We start from the raw sequence: 15,989 nt of genomic DNA, 5'->3' as shown, positions 1-15,989 counted from the left end.
CACCAGCCCTGCTCCACACCGCCTTGGAGTGCTTTGTCTAGCTGGAATGTGTCCCTTTAACTGTGACAGAGTCTCCTGGTTGAAGAGATTTATGTATATAGAAACCCCTTGATGTTTATGCGCCTAGAATGTACTGTACGTACAAGGCAAATCTTATCACTTTTGCCTCTGGCCACATGCAGCCCTGACAGGCTGTCCATGGAAGGTTGCCCCCAAATGGAACAAGACCTCTATCACTTCCTGTGGTTGAAGTTATTAGTTTCTATACTCCCTTCATCTGAAGATCACAGCGGTTTGCAATATAGAAACACAAAAATACATGCCATGATAAAACAAAAAATATCCCACCCTGGTTTAAAAGGCTATATAGATGGTTTAATTAACTAAAGGCCTAGGAGATGTTTTTGCCTGGTGCCTAAATATAACATAATGAAGGTGCCAGGTAAGCCCCCCTTGCTGGGCAGGGGTAGACTTTGGCAACATGCCACCCTGAACAAGGTCCCCACCCTGAATATTATTTTCACAATAATTCGTTACTTTTTAAATGAATCTTCTCAGCAAATATGGGTTTAAATGTAAATGCATAGGTATAAATATGGGTTTTGTTGTTTTGCACCCCTTAAATCCGGCGTTGTCAAGGGAGAGCCGTCCACAAGCTGGAGCCAACGCCAAAAAGGCCCTTTTCCCGCGCTGCCACCCTCTGGACCTCTGGCGGAGGAGGCACACGAAGCAGGGCCTCCGATGATGATCGCAGAGTCCGAGCGGGTCGGTTCCTATTTAAGCGTGCATTGCTATATGCTTTATATTCTGCTGGCTCAGAAGGCCCAGCCAGGGCAGCGCTGTGATCTCCCGCCGTCGCAACAGATGCAAAGGAGCAACTCGCAAGCAGGACGCGAGCGCAAGTGCGCGCGGTGTGTTTTCCTCCCTCGGGATTCCCATCCCCGGTTCCTCAAAAGGCACACTCGGGAAGAAAGCGCATCCATATCGCCCTGGAAATCGCGCTGGCTTGAGAGAATAACAAGAACAGAACAGATTCGGTTTCCAGGCTGAGTCGCCACTTTGGGGCCGGGGAAGGAGGCTACCTTGGGAAAGCCCCTTCCACTATACCCCGCTCCTCTTCCCAGAAGGCAGCGTGACTCGTTCAGTTGCCATGAAACTGAAAGCCCCGGCGAGGAAGCGCGAGAGGGGGCGGCTGGCGGGGAAAGAGGAGGCCTGCTCTCGTCTCGGGAAACCGCGAGGCCTTTCCATGCACCTCCATCTCCCAGGCGGCTCGGCAGCAGGAAAAAGTTCCCTCCGCCCGGCCGGGCTGCGGGAGGAAGGCGCTCTGCTCCCCGGGAACGACGCGGAGGCGCGCGCGCAGCAGCCTTGGCCGGCCGCCCCGGTAAGTCGGAGGGCGGCGAGGAGGCGAGTCCAGCCGGCCACCGTTCTGCGCACCGGGGAGTAAGCGCCGTGCAACTTAATGGCACTTACTTCCGAGTAAACACGGTCGGGGAAGGGAGGCGGGCGGACGGGTTGGCTGGAGCTCGTGCGCCTTTGTCCCCTGAAGGTACCCGCGCGTGTAGGGAGACAAAAGAACAGCAGGGCATGCAAGGAACGTGCGAAAGGCCGGGACACGTGTACCCCGCCCACCACCCGCACCCGAAGGCAGTCGCCCTCTGAGGCGGAATAACAAAAGCTGCCCAAGGCATTCCGGCAGGAGGGGAGTGGTTCTTCCTGGGCGGTACAAAATAAAGGATATGCAGGCGGCGACCCACACGCGCAAAAGCCCCGACCAGAGGGAGCTGCCTGGCTCAACCCAGCGGTAGGGCCGGCCCCGCGTGGGCGCCTACGTCAGCCCCGCGCCCCTCCCCGGCCCGCCGGGTTTGCTCCCCACGTGCTCCTGAGACGGAGCTCAGCCTTTCCTCCGTTGCTATTGGCTTGCTTGGAGTCGACTAGAACAGCTGCTTGGGCGGACCCGGAGCGCTGCGTGAGTAAGTGCCTCAGTCTTGGGTTTCTCTCGAGAGGCGCGGGGAGGCTGCGGTGGAGGCACGGAAAGCGGGCGGGAGCTTGTGTGGCCTTTGAACCCCCCCCCCAGACGAGGACCTGAGAGGGGGCGGCACAGGTGAGTCAGGGTGGTGCTGTAGTTAGAGAATGGTCGGGAGTGGGTATTATTACCCAGCTATATGGCTTGCCTTTTAATTTAGTGTTCTGTTACTGCCGGATGAGCTAGTGTCCGTTTGCTGTGAATGCTCTACAGCGTTCGTGTCAATGCATAGCTGTCAACTTTCAGATTTGAAAATAACGGATCAGCAGCCTCGAAAATAAGGGATCAGCTGCCTCACCTGTCCTGGGGACAGTCTACGGGATATCTAACAATCTGGGATAGCAGCAGGAAGCAGCGGGGAACGGTGCTGGAATAAGGGAATTTCCCACCCAAAAAAGGGGAGATTGACAGCTATGTGGCATAGCTAATTTTGTATGTTTAGGTAGAAGCAAGCCCTATAGAACTTGGGTTATTCCCTCAAGGGGGGGGGAATAGTGCTAAAATTGCACGCATGTAGTCTAATCTGACTCAGAAGTAAAAGCCCTTTAGGTTCAGTGGTACCTCCTCCCGGGTAAGTGTACTTAGATTTTGGTCTGGGCCAGAAACGGTTAAATAAACTGGTTTCCGACACAGGCTTTGTTTGCACTGTCCCTCTTTTTCTGTGCAAGGGAACCTGACAGTTGCTCAAAATGGTGGGTGTGAAGGCACCCTGCTCAAGGAACAAAAGCACTTTAGGAAGTTTGGAGGCTTTTCTGAAAAGAAAGGGAGAGAAAAAGTCATCATCTTTATCCACCATTTCTGTGAGAGAAGTCTGAGCTGCACAGTGGAATTCTGTACATGTCTCCTCAGAAGCAAGTCCTGAGTTTAGTGGGACTAATCCTCAGCAAACTGAATATATCAGATTGCAGTAAAGGAATAACCCTTTATGTGGTGAGGAGGTGATGTGGCCCCAAAGACAGATTAAAATAAATTTCTAGAACCCTATGCAGAGATTTGATTTCTCTGTATAATCTCTGTGGAGCCATAACTATTTGTGTCGTTTGTTGTTGCTTTGTACACTTGAAGTTGGAGTTATTGGGCTCTGAGAGAATCTGCTCTTGTCCTGCTTCTCCACATGGCAGTAATTGCTTTATGAAAGTGAAATGTCATCTGTGTGGTGAATAGGCTTGTATGATGAGTTCTCTCCCCGTGATGCAGGAAATCTTGGTAAAGATGGCATTGTGCTAGTAGGCAGGAGGACTTGGAATAACTTTATCTTTTTAGCTTTTGTAGACTCGTTTCTCAGTGGGCTCAACAATGTTAAAATATTACAGTGCGATCCTAGTATATACCTATGTAGTAAGTCCCTGGGGCTTGCTGAGGCCATGTAAATGGGCACAGAGCTGCAGCCCTAACCTTGGTTCTGTTGAAAAGTGCCCACCTCCGTGTATAAAATAACATAAATGAAAAATGCATTGAGGCAAGCTGTTAATTATATGTAAAGCTGAACATTCAAACTAGCACAGTCTTCCGGATCATGTTATAAGGTCTGTGCAATTCACATGCTGCATTTTTTCCCCCTTTTTCAAATCCAAATGCACTGTAATTTACTGAATATTGCAAATGGGGCTTTGTGAGATTCAAGGGGAATAGGACCAGTGGCATCAATTAAAAAACCCCAGAGAGCAAGAAGCCAATGACATCTACTGTGAATGTTTTTTGTGTACACCTAAATATGGTATTTGTACTGGATTATAGTCATTCAGAAAATATTAAAGACTTTATGGCCATTGGCTGTCTCTGTGGTTAGCACTTGCATTTCTTCCAGGAGACAAGAATCAGTATTAACTTTTGATGACAGAAGGGTACATGAAGGAATTCATATACTTTGGGAATGCATAAGCCGTAAATAAAGCAAGTCCAGAATAGATTGTGCTGTAATGGAAAATCTGTAAGTTTCTTTATCAAATCAAGATGCTTGTGGTACTGCATATAGATATGAGGGTTTGGAGTTAGCACACTGAGATGGGGGAAATAAGGTCCCTGAGAACCGGCGGTTCACACACTCTGAATCCCTGGGCAGCAGTGTTACTTCGTATAGGAAAAGGCTATATATACATCTACTTTTGGTAAACAGACTCTATAAATGGAGCTCACCATCAGTCAAATAAATTCAGTGTGTCATTACCCTCCTCCCTCAAATAAGGAGCTGTTTGCAGCTCAAAATGCATTGGAGCTCTTTAAAGGGTTTCAATAAAAAGCTATTTCCTGCTCTTGCTTTGAGTTGTTTTCTCCTACATTGGTAAATGAAAGTCTGTAATCTTAGTAGCAGATCGTGGCTCTCATGGGGTGAGGCGTTGCAGGTTAGATGAGAGCTTCCGGACTCTAGTGAGGCATGCAGTGTCGTGTAATAGTTAGAGTGCCGGGCTAAAACCTGTGAGGGACACTTGACCATTAAGCTCAGTGGGTGACCTTGGGCCAGACACTGCCTCTCAGACTAAGCTAACTCACAGAGCTCCTTGGAGAGAAAGGTGAGATGGAAATGCAAATTATTATTTTTTTAAGAGGGAGCGGGTGGCGCTGTGGTCTAAACTGCTGAGCCTCTTGGGCTTGCTGGTCAGAAGGTTGGCAGTTGGAATCCCGCAACGGGGTGAGCTCCTATTGCTCTGTCCCAGCTCCTGCCAACCTAGCAGTTTGAAAGCACAATAGTGCAAGTAGATAAATAGATACCGCTGCAGCGGGAAGGTAAACGGCGTTTCCGGGGTTTCTGTTGCGCCAGAAGCGGCGGAAAGCTGTCTGTGACAAACACCGGCTCCCTCGGCCTGAAAGCGAGATGAGCACCACAACCCCAGAGTTGCCTTTGACTGGAGTTAACCATCCAGGATTCCTTTACCTTTATCTTTTTACCTTTTACCACTTTTCACCATATAGAAAACAGTGCTCAGTATAATTCAATTGTCAGCTGCTTGAGAACATAGTTGACTTTTTTGCGTGCTTCCATCCTGTATTAAATTTTTATTTAATAACTACTTCAGTGTCCTAGATATTGGTGGGTGAAACATCTGCATTGCTATACAATTTGGGGAATCATAAGATTTAGTCCAATATGTAAATTCTGCTATGCATTGTCTGCCATTTGCAGCTTTGCATTATATTACTTTTACCACATCATTACTAATTTACTGTTTATTGAAACATGTGCCTTCCTCTGCTTCAGGCAGGTTTACTCATTTTCATAGAATACATTCTTCTTGTAATAAAGACTAGAGACGTATGTGTAAATAAAATGTTTCCAAGATGAGCATTTTAAAAAAGAAAATTGTGTAATACCAATCTCTTGTATGAAATGCTTAAGATAAAGTGATGAGTTTACAGGAACCTAGATCCCAAATCTGGTGGGAGGAACATTAAAATCAAGAAATCGTGGAGAGAAAAACATTTTATCTCTCTTTCTGCTGCCTTCACTTAAAGAAGTCAGAGAGACAATAAATGTACATGGGTGGTATTTTTGTGATGTAATTGGTACTGTTTCTTGAAGCAATAGAGCTTTGAGCTGAAATCCTGAACATGCTTGCTTTGAAGTAAGTATCGCTGAAACAAATACTGCTTGCTTAACACTAATGGACTGAGCAGATAACTGTAAGTGAAGCCTGTGGGTGAGCCTGAGATAAATGATACCGTCATACCAAGTAGTGGGAGAAGCTTGATCATCAAGTAAGAACCTTAAAGATAATGCTTGTGTGCTTATTTTGGTCATGACCTCTACCCACTTATTACTGTAAAACAGTGAAAACTTCACAACACATGGAGCACATAGAGTTGAGATTCATATAAATTAAATGAAGCTATATAAGAGAGGTGATGAATAGATGAAGAGGGACCTGAGTGAGAGCAGACCAGAGTGGGTTTTCCTCAAGGTGTGAGGCTAAGGAAGGGGAAGCTGGGAAGACTACTACTTACTGTATTTGTACAGTGGTACAGGGTTAAAGACGCTTCAGGTTACAGACTCCACTAACCCAGAAATAGTACCTCAGGTTAAGAACAGTTTCAGGTTAATAACGGACCTCCAGAACAAATTAAGTTCTTAACCCGAGGTATCACTGTATGTGGATTGAAGATTAAGAGGAAAGCTATGACAGAGGGCTATGTGCTTTATTGACGCTGGTGGCACTGTGGTCTAAACCGTTGCTCTGTCCCAGCTCCTGCCAACATAGCTGTTTGAAAGCATGCCAGTGCAAGTAGATAAGGTAAACGGCGTTTCCATGCGCTCTGGTTTCTGTCACGGTGTTCCGTTGCACCAGAAGCGATTTCGTCATGCTGGCCACATGAGCCGGAAAGCTATCTGTGGACACATGCATGCTCCCTTGGCCTGAAAGTGAGATGAGCATCACAAGTTGCCCTTGACTGGACTGGACTTAACCATCCATGGGTCCTTTACCTTTACCCTTTTATATACTTTATTATGATGATTATTATTACTATTATTATTGGTGTTACTTTTAATGTTTATCTCTCTCTGTTATTTTTCTCTTTCTTTTATTGTTCTGTCTTTTTCATCTTTTTGATTATGTTTGTTCTAGATACTATTATATTGTATTGTGAAAACCGTAATGAAAAATTGGGGTGGGGGGAGAGATTCATATGAAACAACAGAATAAAGGTATACAGGAGATAAGCAACAATTGGGGTATTCGTAACCTTTTAATATATTTTAATGCTTGATGCATCTAGTAGTAACATTTGAGACTTAAGCTAATGGCATCATTTTATGTGCCTTGTTCTGATGTTTTCCTCCCCCTGCCCACCCACTGACAAACTGAAAATAGCAATACTTCTAAACTGGGGGTGTGGGTTCATTTTAAAAACGAACTTCTGAAGAAAGTCAGTAATGAAGCAGTAATGGATGGTTTGTAGTTGACCAAGGTGTAATAAACAGGAACTGCTCCACTGTTCCTTTACAGGTGGTTGTCTTTCAGAGTTTCTTTTACAGCTTGCTTTTTTTTTTAACCAGCATAAAGACTCATAATTATGGTGCTGTGACTAAAACCATTGTATGAAATGGAGTAATCTTGAGAGAATAAAAAAGAATCAAGTAAGTCTTTTGGAGGAAACTGTGTTCATTGTAGGAAGAACTGTGAGTACCTATCGAACCCCTGAAGGGAATAACTAAAGATGTATTGTTCCTGATCAAGAATAGGAAAGGGGGAAAATGCATTGTTTCAAGCGTTTTTAGTATGAAACATTCTAGGGGCATGGTTGACTGATTTCTGCTTTCCAGTGTTTTAATAGCCTTTAGTCATATTCATCAGTATTGTTTTTCTAGAAAAAGAGGCCCGGAGCTCACCATAAACACCTCCCTCGTTCTCTTAGAATGGCAATGGCGCCCACTTGAGAGGTGCCGGAACTGAGTTCCGGCGAGTTCCGGCTGGAAAAAAGACCTGATATTGATTGATTTAGGATGTTCCAGGTGCTCACAGTTCAGGGTGTGATAGTTAAATAAGGCAAAAAGTAATGTGTGAACAGGTTCGGATTTTTTAGGATGCTTAACCATTACTCAGGAACAATGTGTGATATTTGGTGTTAGTCAGACTTGGAGCAGGCCTGTTGAAATGAATCAACAAGTCAATTGCTCTCAGTGAGTCTACTCTGAATATTACTAAAATATATTAACTCAGTTTTGTAATATAATGCCTGTAGATTGCCAGATTATATTTCAAGAGCACACATCTTCAAGCTCATGGTTTTTCTTATAGAATGGCTTTAGATCTAACATATATGCAGAGTTTTCCAGGATATAAGCTCTCATGTAGAGGGTTCCTCTTTTCCTTTATCTTTCCACCATAAATATAGGCTTAATCCAGCTCAAACTAAGTGTGTACAGGTTCCCGCCCCCCCCAAAAAAAAACTTATGTGGGGGACACGTTCTGGGTGCCCGTGCACATAAGCAAAAATTGCACAAGTAGCGAGCACTCTCTGAACATCCTTTAAATGCTACCTCTGCCGCTCTCCCTACAATCTGAACCAAAAATGTTGTATCCCAAAATACCCATAACTAGAATTGAACCTCTGGGGCAGGTTGGAGGACACTTGGAAAAGCGGCTGTTGCTGTGCTACCATGCACGTCAGCTGTTAAGCAGAGAGGCAGCCTAAACAAGGCCCCGCTGCGCCTCCAGTCTCTTCAAGTCCTCTCTGCCTTCACTGACATCCTCGTAGGGCTCCGTCAGGACTCTCCAGCACTCTTCTGCCATTTCCAGGTTTGAACTGAATGAATTATTTCCTAGTGTCGTCTGTGTATACGCAGTAGCAACGTGTGTGTGTGTGTGTGTGTGTGTGTGTGCAACACCTGTGCTTGTATTGCTCACATGGAAATCAAACCAGACTTCAGTGCACTCAGAATTGGTTTTCTTGTTCTTTGAGCTTACTCATCTTGGTATCCATTTATTACAACCATGGGTTCATTTGAGGTAAAGTAAAGCGAATCAGAATGATCGAGATTAGAGCTTTCTGCCAATAGGAAAGTGATTTCTGTGAACTGCCCTGAGACCTCCAAGTATAGGGCGTTATATAAACCCATTAAATATTAATAATAATTCACCTGTCTGGCTTAGCTAGTCTTCACAGCCTTCTCCTTTGCATGAGGATTTTGTCTGGGGTCTGTCTGTCTCCCTTCTGGTTTGCTTGCCAGGTGAACAGAGCAGGAGCAACGTAGGAAGGTGTGTCTAGGACAGGGGTCAGCAACCTTTTTCAGCCATGGGCCGGTCCACTGTCCCTGAGACCATGTGGTGGGCCAGACTATATATTTTTTTTGGGGGGGTGAACGAATTCCTTTGCCCCACAAATAACCTAGAGATGCATTTTAAATAAAAGGACATTCTGCTCATGTAAAAACACGCTGATTCCCGGACCATCCATGGGCTGGATTGAGAAGGCGATTGGGCCAGATCCGGGCCCCGGGCCTTAGGTTGCATACCCCTGGTCTAGGAGGAGGAGACAGGGTTAAGTACGCTGAAGTATGAAGAATGAACCTGTCAACCCCGTGTGCAGCCCTGTGAAAAAGTTAAGAGATTGGGAAATGGGCTGAAAATAAACAGCTAGTATCATAATTCGGCTATACAAGTCTATGGTTTGTCCTGACTTGGGATGCTGTGTTCATTTACAGCTGCCATACCTATAAAAAGATATTGTGGAGCTGGGGAAAATGCAGAAAAGGACAACTCTCCTATGAGGGAAGGTTACCATGTCTGGAGCTTTGGGGGGGAGGACGGGGGGATATGTTAGAGATGTGGGAAATTATACACATGGTGTGGAGAAAACGAGTAGGAAGAAGTCGCCCTCTCATAACACCAGAGCGTGGAGTCATCCAATTGAAAGCCCTTTTGAGAAATGCACAATATGCTTCTACAGTCTGGAAAATATTTGACAAATTTTTATGGCTTCCTTGGTAAAGAGCTATCTTTAATTGTTTATACTTGGTCAGGATGCTAGATGAGTACATGCAGTTCTGTATATCAAATTGGTGTGTGCTTTTATGCAATCTTTTTGCAGCTTGCCTAAAAAGGGAGAAATACGATTAAAACCTATTTAAGATGCAGAATGGAAGCACCAAGCAATCTGCAAAGGGAGACAAATGTGCAAATTAAAAGCTTAAATGAAAGTTTGTTTGATTTTAAACACCTCAATAGCTTTCCTAAAGTTTTAAAGATGGGGGGATACTGATATTCAAAACTCTGAGTGAGAGATAGCATAGGGGGTTTTGAACCCAGGTCTTATCCCTTGTTAAGTAGACCCTACCAGCCTAGTAGTACTCTTACACTGTACTGATCAATAACATTTTTAAACTACGCTGCTTAAGTGCCCTCCTACTTGAATGCTACATTTACTTTTTGACTTCTTACAAAGTTAAAACACCATTCTCTCTAGACTTCATACCATGATATTGGGGTCTCCATTATCCCTTTCAGGCTGATTGTGTGCCTTTGTCATTCTTTATAAACAAAGAATACTATTTTTGTAATTCGCACCTGACGGTTGTTCAGAAATCCACATGTTCTTGATTTCACATCTGTGCCAGTAATCATTTCCATCTCTGTCCTTACTGATGCAGCACACTGTGTGCAAACCAAGTCTTGTCTGTTTCCTTCCTATTTCCTTTGATTAAAGTCTGCAAGGCACTGATAGCAGTAGGATACATTGAAAGGTAAACAACTTAAATGATTACTACCTGTTTCTCATTTGTCCAGATTTATTGGACCCAGACCCTGTTTAATCCCTGGGGCTTTCCCTGGGGCTCTTCTCAGAAGAGGAGACATTTATTGGCAGTGTGCCTAGATATGAATTTTTTTAAAAAGGTTTCACATAAAGTGCTTCGCTGTGGGTGAAATTGACTGGGACAGCAGTTCTCAATCTTTTTCTCCCCGTGGACCTCTTGGAAATTGCTGTGTGCCTTGGTGAATCACTTAAAGCTTTTGTCTTCAATGCCAGCATCATCGGCAAACCAGCAACATATTATGAGAATTGCAGGGTCTAGGCCAGGCTGCTGAAAAGAGATATTTAGGAGGAAATTGATAGACTGCACTACTGCTGTATGATGAAAATGATCTCTCTCGACGCCGACCCTCCCTCCCCCAGATGGTGCAAAAAAGGATCATGGGACCTATCTAGCCTCTTCCATAAATCCAGCCCAGTAGTGGTCAAAACTTCCTGAGATCTCCATTGTCAGAAAAGGAAAGAGCAGGGGCAAGGATGGATTTATCTGATAGTTATGGTGACCACTGTTCACTATAGCAGGTTGCCCTAAAATATGAGGAGAGAGGCTAGAGGTGCCTTTTGAAAACAAGGAATACTAGGGAAACCTTTGAACCTGGAAGGAAAAGGTTCTTGGCAGATTGACTTGCAGAAACAAATTTTCTTTTGGGCCTGCCTAGATGCTTAGTCTTCAGAGGCCAAGTAGATAAATAGGTACCGCTCTGGCGGGAAGGTAAACGGCGTTTCCGTGTGCAGCTCTGGTTTGCCGGAAGCGGCTTAGTCATGCTGGCCACATGACCCGGAAGCTGTATGCCGGCTCCCTTGGCCAATAAAGCGAGATGGGCGCCGCAACCCCAGAGTCGGCCACAACTGGACCTAATGGTCAGGGGTCCCTTTACCTTTAAATGCTTAGTACAAAAATTCAAGCCTGACCTTGGAGGCTTGCTAAAGCAATACAAACTTTTGCACAAGTCCACCTTTTCTGAATTCTCATGCCATCGTCATCTTTTCGTTCTAACTTTTTAATGGTGCTTTTCTTGAACTTTATTTTTATACTTTATTTTTCTGCAAGTAGCCTTACTGCTTTGCACTTGCTATTTACTACTCTGAGTTCATGGGGAAAGTGGATTATTAATTTATTCATTTTAAAATCAGTGTAATGACGACCACTGTTATGTAACTGAGAATAATACAAAAGTGACAAACAAATCAAATAATTGTTGGTTACTTTTTTAAATAAAAAAACCCCCACACAGTTTAATACAATAATGCAATGTCTCCTTTACAAGAAGTATCATAGCACCTCAATGTAGGAACTTACTTACAGGCTTGTCCTCTTACCCTACTTAGAGAATAACTCTAAAGCCAACAGAGAAACATGTGGATTCCCATTAACAAAAACACTTTTTCCTGATATACCTGGCCTGCAGTAGAAGGGGCAATTGCATGCATGACACCACGCACTGAGGTGCAATTCAAATGCATGTCAGATTGCTCATATGACAGCTTTGCCAAATCACTGTTTGCTGGATTAGTGGTACACTAGGTGCTAATTTTGATTTGTGTGTCTGCACCATATGAAAGATTACGCAATTAAAAAAAAAACAGTTATTCTTCCCTTGGGAAATCATGGTTTCAAAAATATATAATTATTGGCAATGAAGACGTAGTCCCCTGCTTTTCATTAGTTAGTCCAAACCTTTACTTAGGATAATAAACCCAGTTTATATTCTGCCAGCTTGAATATGTTCAGGGCTGCCACTGCAAATTTCTCTTTCATATCTTTGTAAAATAAAAAGGTAAAGGTAAAGGACTCATGGACGGTTAAGTCCAGTCAAAGGTGACTATGGAGTTGCGGCACTCATCTTGCTTTCAGGCCGAGGGAGCCGGCGTTTGTCCACAGACAGCTTTCCTGGTCACGTGGCCAGCAGGACTAAACCGCTTCTGGTGCAATGGAACACAGTGACAGAAGCCAGAGCGCACGGAAACGGCGTTTACCTTCTCACCGCAGCGGTACCTATTTATCTACTTGCACTGGCGTGCTTTCAAGTTCACTCTGTCGCAAGCCCAAGAGGCTCAGTGGTTTAGACCACAGCGCCACCCGCATCCCTATATCTTTGTACCACCCTTGAGTTGTGTAGGAAGGAACGCTCTCACCCTTCCAGTCATCCACACGTTTCGCTTTCTCTGTGCTGTCCCTTTGTGGGAAAATGATTGCTTGTACATAAGAGCATGAGCAGAGTTCTTATTATTGCAGAGCGATTTTACAGCACGAGATATTGCTAAGAGCATGATGAGCACGTGAACACATCATGCTAGACTAATGATTGGCTCATGTAGCATAACACTCTCTTTGTCTGTGGGCAAAAGCAAGGTTACATTCCTTTGATTTGTTACTTTTGAGTACCAGGCAGAGCAAGCGCAGTGCTGGAGGAGGGAGGATGATCTGTTTTTTACTGCACATAATAAACATGGCACGGCTGAAGCCAAAGCTTCTTCTTCAAGTCATCTTGGTGTGAGACTGATTTCTTACTGATTTTCTTACTGATGTCGAGCTGGATTCTCGACAATTGGTGCCCCGTGTGACTACCTTTGGACTCCACGTTGTTTCTCATCGTTCAGCGCTCACCACGCGTCTTTCATCCGCTATGGATCCCGGTGAGTGCTCCCTTGGTACCCCGTGTATGTGATTCTGGACTACGTTAAGGACTTATCAGCACTCATCTCGCCCGGCAAGGGCTGCAGACGCGTCGTTCATCCACCTAGTGGATCCCTGGTGAGTGCTCCCAACCCCCCCCCCTTTCTTTTGCCATTATGGGGCAGTCTCTCTCTCCACCACAGAAAAAGTTTTTTGAAGACCTTAAATCTCTTTTGGCCAGCAACAGCCTTCTTGTCTCAGATGCTGATATCGTGTCTCTTATAGAAGCATTGGATATTCACTGTCCCTGGTTTCCTCAGAATGGGAATTATCATTTAAAAGACTGGGAAAAAATAGGACAATTTTTCCAAAAGCATCCTCAGATTGATGTCAAAGTTTTGCATGCCTGCTGTAAGGTTTATAAGGCTATCTCAAGCCTAACTCCTACAAATCTCCTCCTGGCCGCTGCTTCAGCTCCTTTGCCCCCCCTCCCAGTCCTCATGCTGCCTTCAGAAGCACCATCTTATCAGCCTCCTAAACAGGCAGACATTTTTTCTCCTTCGGCTCCTGTCGTCCCTCCCCTGCATTCTCCGCATTCTTCACTTCCTGCGCCTCCCGTTACAACTCCTCTCCAAGAAGAGACTCTTTGTACCACTGCTCCGTTGCTGCCTTTTGATTCTGATACTCCAAATCTCTTTCCTGTGATTGCTCCTGCACCCCCAGCCCCCGTCATGCTGACCCAAACTGATGTTCTTGATGGGCTGACGGGAGGAGGCAATTTTCTTCCTATTGCCCAACAGTTGGCCCTTGATCCTATGTATTGGGCAGCCACCACAGCCTCAGCCCAAGAGGCTCTGGCCTCTGTCCCTGATGACAAGACTGAGCGCAATGGCCGGTGGGGGAGCATCAGACAGGGTCCTGCAAAGCCCTATGGACAATTTGTTGATCGCTTGTATAATACCTTCAAGCGGCAAGTTCAGGACCTGGCAGCACAAGAACTGATTGTACGCCAGCTTGCGTTTGCTGATGCAAATGAGGACTGTAAGCAAGTGCTGCGCCTTCTAATGGCAACATCAAATATAGCCATTGCAGACATGCTTAAAGCCTGCCAGTCAGTGGGCACTGCTAGCCACGGCCTACTAGCCACGGCCTTGTCCTCCGCCGTGTCCCAAAATCCTGCAAAGGATAAAACCTGTTGGCTTGACAATGGCTAAGGAAAAAAATCCAGCGGACCTTACCCATTACGTACCTGGGACACAAGCTGACAGCATCTGCTGCCATTCCAGTTACGCCTCAACTACAGTTCCCTGATCATCTTAAACTGGTGGAATTACAACAAATTCTTGGACAGCTGAATTGGATAAAGAGTTATTTGGACCTGCCCACCTCCACTTTGTCTCCACTATTTTCTGCCCTTAAAGGACATAAGGATCCAGCAGACAAGATCACAATCACCTCTGCAATGGAAGAGGCTCTTCCACAGCTGTTCCAGTGTTTCCTGGCACGCTGAAAGGCCATCTTCATCCCTACTGCATTGGCCTCCCTTCCCCCTGGGAAGCCACTTCAACCACCAAACATCATTACAGTTTTGCTGCCTCCTAATAGCGACCATCCCATCTGTGTCACCACGTTTCGTTGGGCTTGGACTTTTGACTCAGCAGTACAAGGAGCAATACATCAGACTTATTTACAGCAAATGGGCTCCTGTATCTGCAGAAATGGTTGTGTGACTTCTTCTGGATTGTGGTTTTTACATGCCAATAATCGAGCCACGAAATATCACACAGGTTGCTTGGAAGTGGCCATTGGACTAATTTACCATTCTCATCCTTATTGACATCGCTTGGATTTTACCCCCCAGATCTCTTCTTTTTTTCTCCTCCCTCAGGAGTCCTGCCCTATGATGTGTTCCCCTGAGCATGTACAGAGGGCTGTCTTGGAACTATTGTGGACTCTTGGCAAGGGAGGGGGTGAGGGGATTTCAGTGTGTTCCAGTTGTTTCATTTTTGTGCTTTGGCATGGTTCCCGGACAGAAAGCAAGTTGCAATATGGTTCTTTAGCAAGGCCCGCGAATACAATGGGCTCTGTTCTCGACCTTGTTGCAATCTTTTTAGTTACAGCAAGCGGAATATGCTTGAAGCGGACTATGCTTGGCTAGTGCCTTTTTAGCTGCTGAGAAAAATGATTTTAAAAAGTTTTGAGAAGTTTTGAGCTTTTTTTGGTGGTGGTATTCTAGTATTCCAGTAAATGCTTCATTTAAGATTAGCAATAATATGAAGGACAATCGTATAAGTTTATCGCCTGTGTTTTGTTGCTTGCAGAAATAGTGTCTTATTATTTTTCGTTTTAATCATAATAGTATATTTTTAGGTCATTATCCATATTGTAATTGGACCTATGAGTATGTTAATGGATCTTCTTATTTTTTTAATGTTACCACTATGAGTGGTAGGCCAAAAGTCTCAGTTAATAATGTCACAACCTACATGACCTATGAACAACAGGCTGCGTGTAGAGATTTTTATGTTTGGTTCAACTGGATGAGAAAGAGCAGTAAATCTACATGTTTGCTTCAATCTGATTTATGGTTATTCTGTGGCAAATTGGACCGAAGCTTTGTTTTTAATTCTATCATCTTTGTTTTAAAAATAATTAACAACAAAAAAAAAAAAGTCAAATGAGAGAAGTTGCTTTATAAAATTTTTATGTTTTAAATGTAATCCTTGCCTCTAAAGGTGGAATTTGTGCCTTAATTCATTCTCATTGTTGTATGTATATAACTGATCAATCAACCAATATCTCTGCTACTATTGATTATATGGAACAAATGATAGCCCATAATCCTTTGAATCCACCTGAAGGTTTTGATCCATGGGATTGGTTATTTTCTTGGTTACTTAATGGATTATGGTTAAGAAATTTATTATTGATTGTAATTGCATGTATTGTTGGTTTTATTATGTATTCAATGCTTGCTTTCTTTATTTCCCAAAGCATTGCATGGTGGTTCCGACCAAGGCCCACCACAGGGGTTACAAGGGGAATTTATATTGCAAAATATAAACGCTTAGGTAATGAGATATATGATTCTGATTAATGGTTCCT

At 44.4% G+C, this 15,989-nt stretch overlaps 2 protein-coding genes across 4 annotated transcripts in view; both read left to right on the top strand.

Annotated features, from left to right (window-relative positions):
- The window catches only part of HHAT (hedgehog acyltransferase), a 569,735-nt gene that overhangs the window by 442,615 nt on the left and 111,131 nt on the right, over positions 1–15,989 (top strand). The gene's annotated exons all lie outside the window — the stretch shown is intronic.
- Positions 1,842–15,989, top strand: part of TRAF5 (TNF receptor associated factor 5) — a 32,451-nt gene continuing 18,303 nt past the window's right edge. Inside the window, exon 1 of one of the 2 annotated variants that reach the window (XM_083494483.1) lies at positions 1,842–1,970. The gene's annotated coding sequence lies outside the window, so the exon portion shown is untranslated. Of the gene's footprint in view, positions 2,102–15,989 lie in introns of both variants that reach the window. The other variant, XM_083494484.1, reaches the window with a different exon arrangement.

Source organism: Podarcis liolepis (assembly GCF_965112155.1).
Source record: "Podarcis liolepis genome assembly, chromosome: 3".
In the NCBI taxonomy this organism is placed as follows: Eukaryota; Metazoa; Chordata; class Lepidosauria; order Squamata; family Lacertidae; genus Podarcis; species Podarcis liolepis.
The sequence above is the reverse complement of the archived record's forward strand: the minus strand, read 5'-3'. Positions and strand labels throughout refer to the sequence as shown.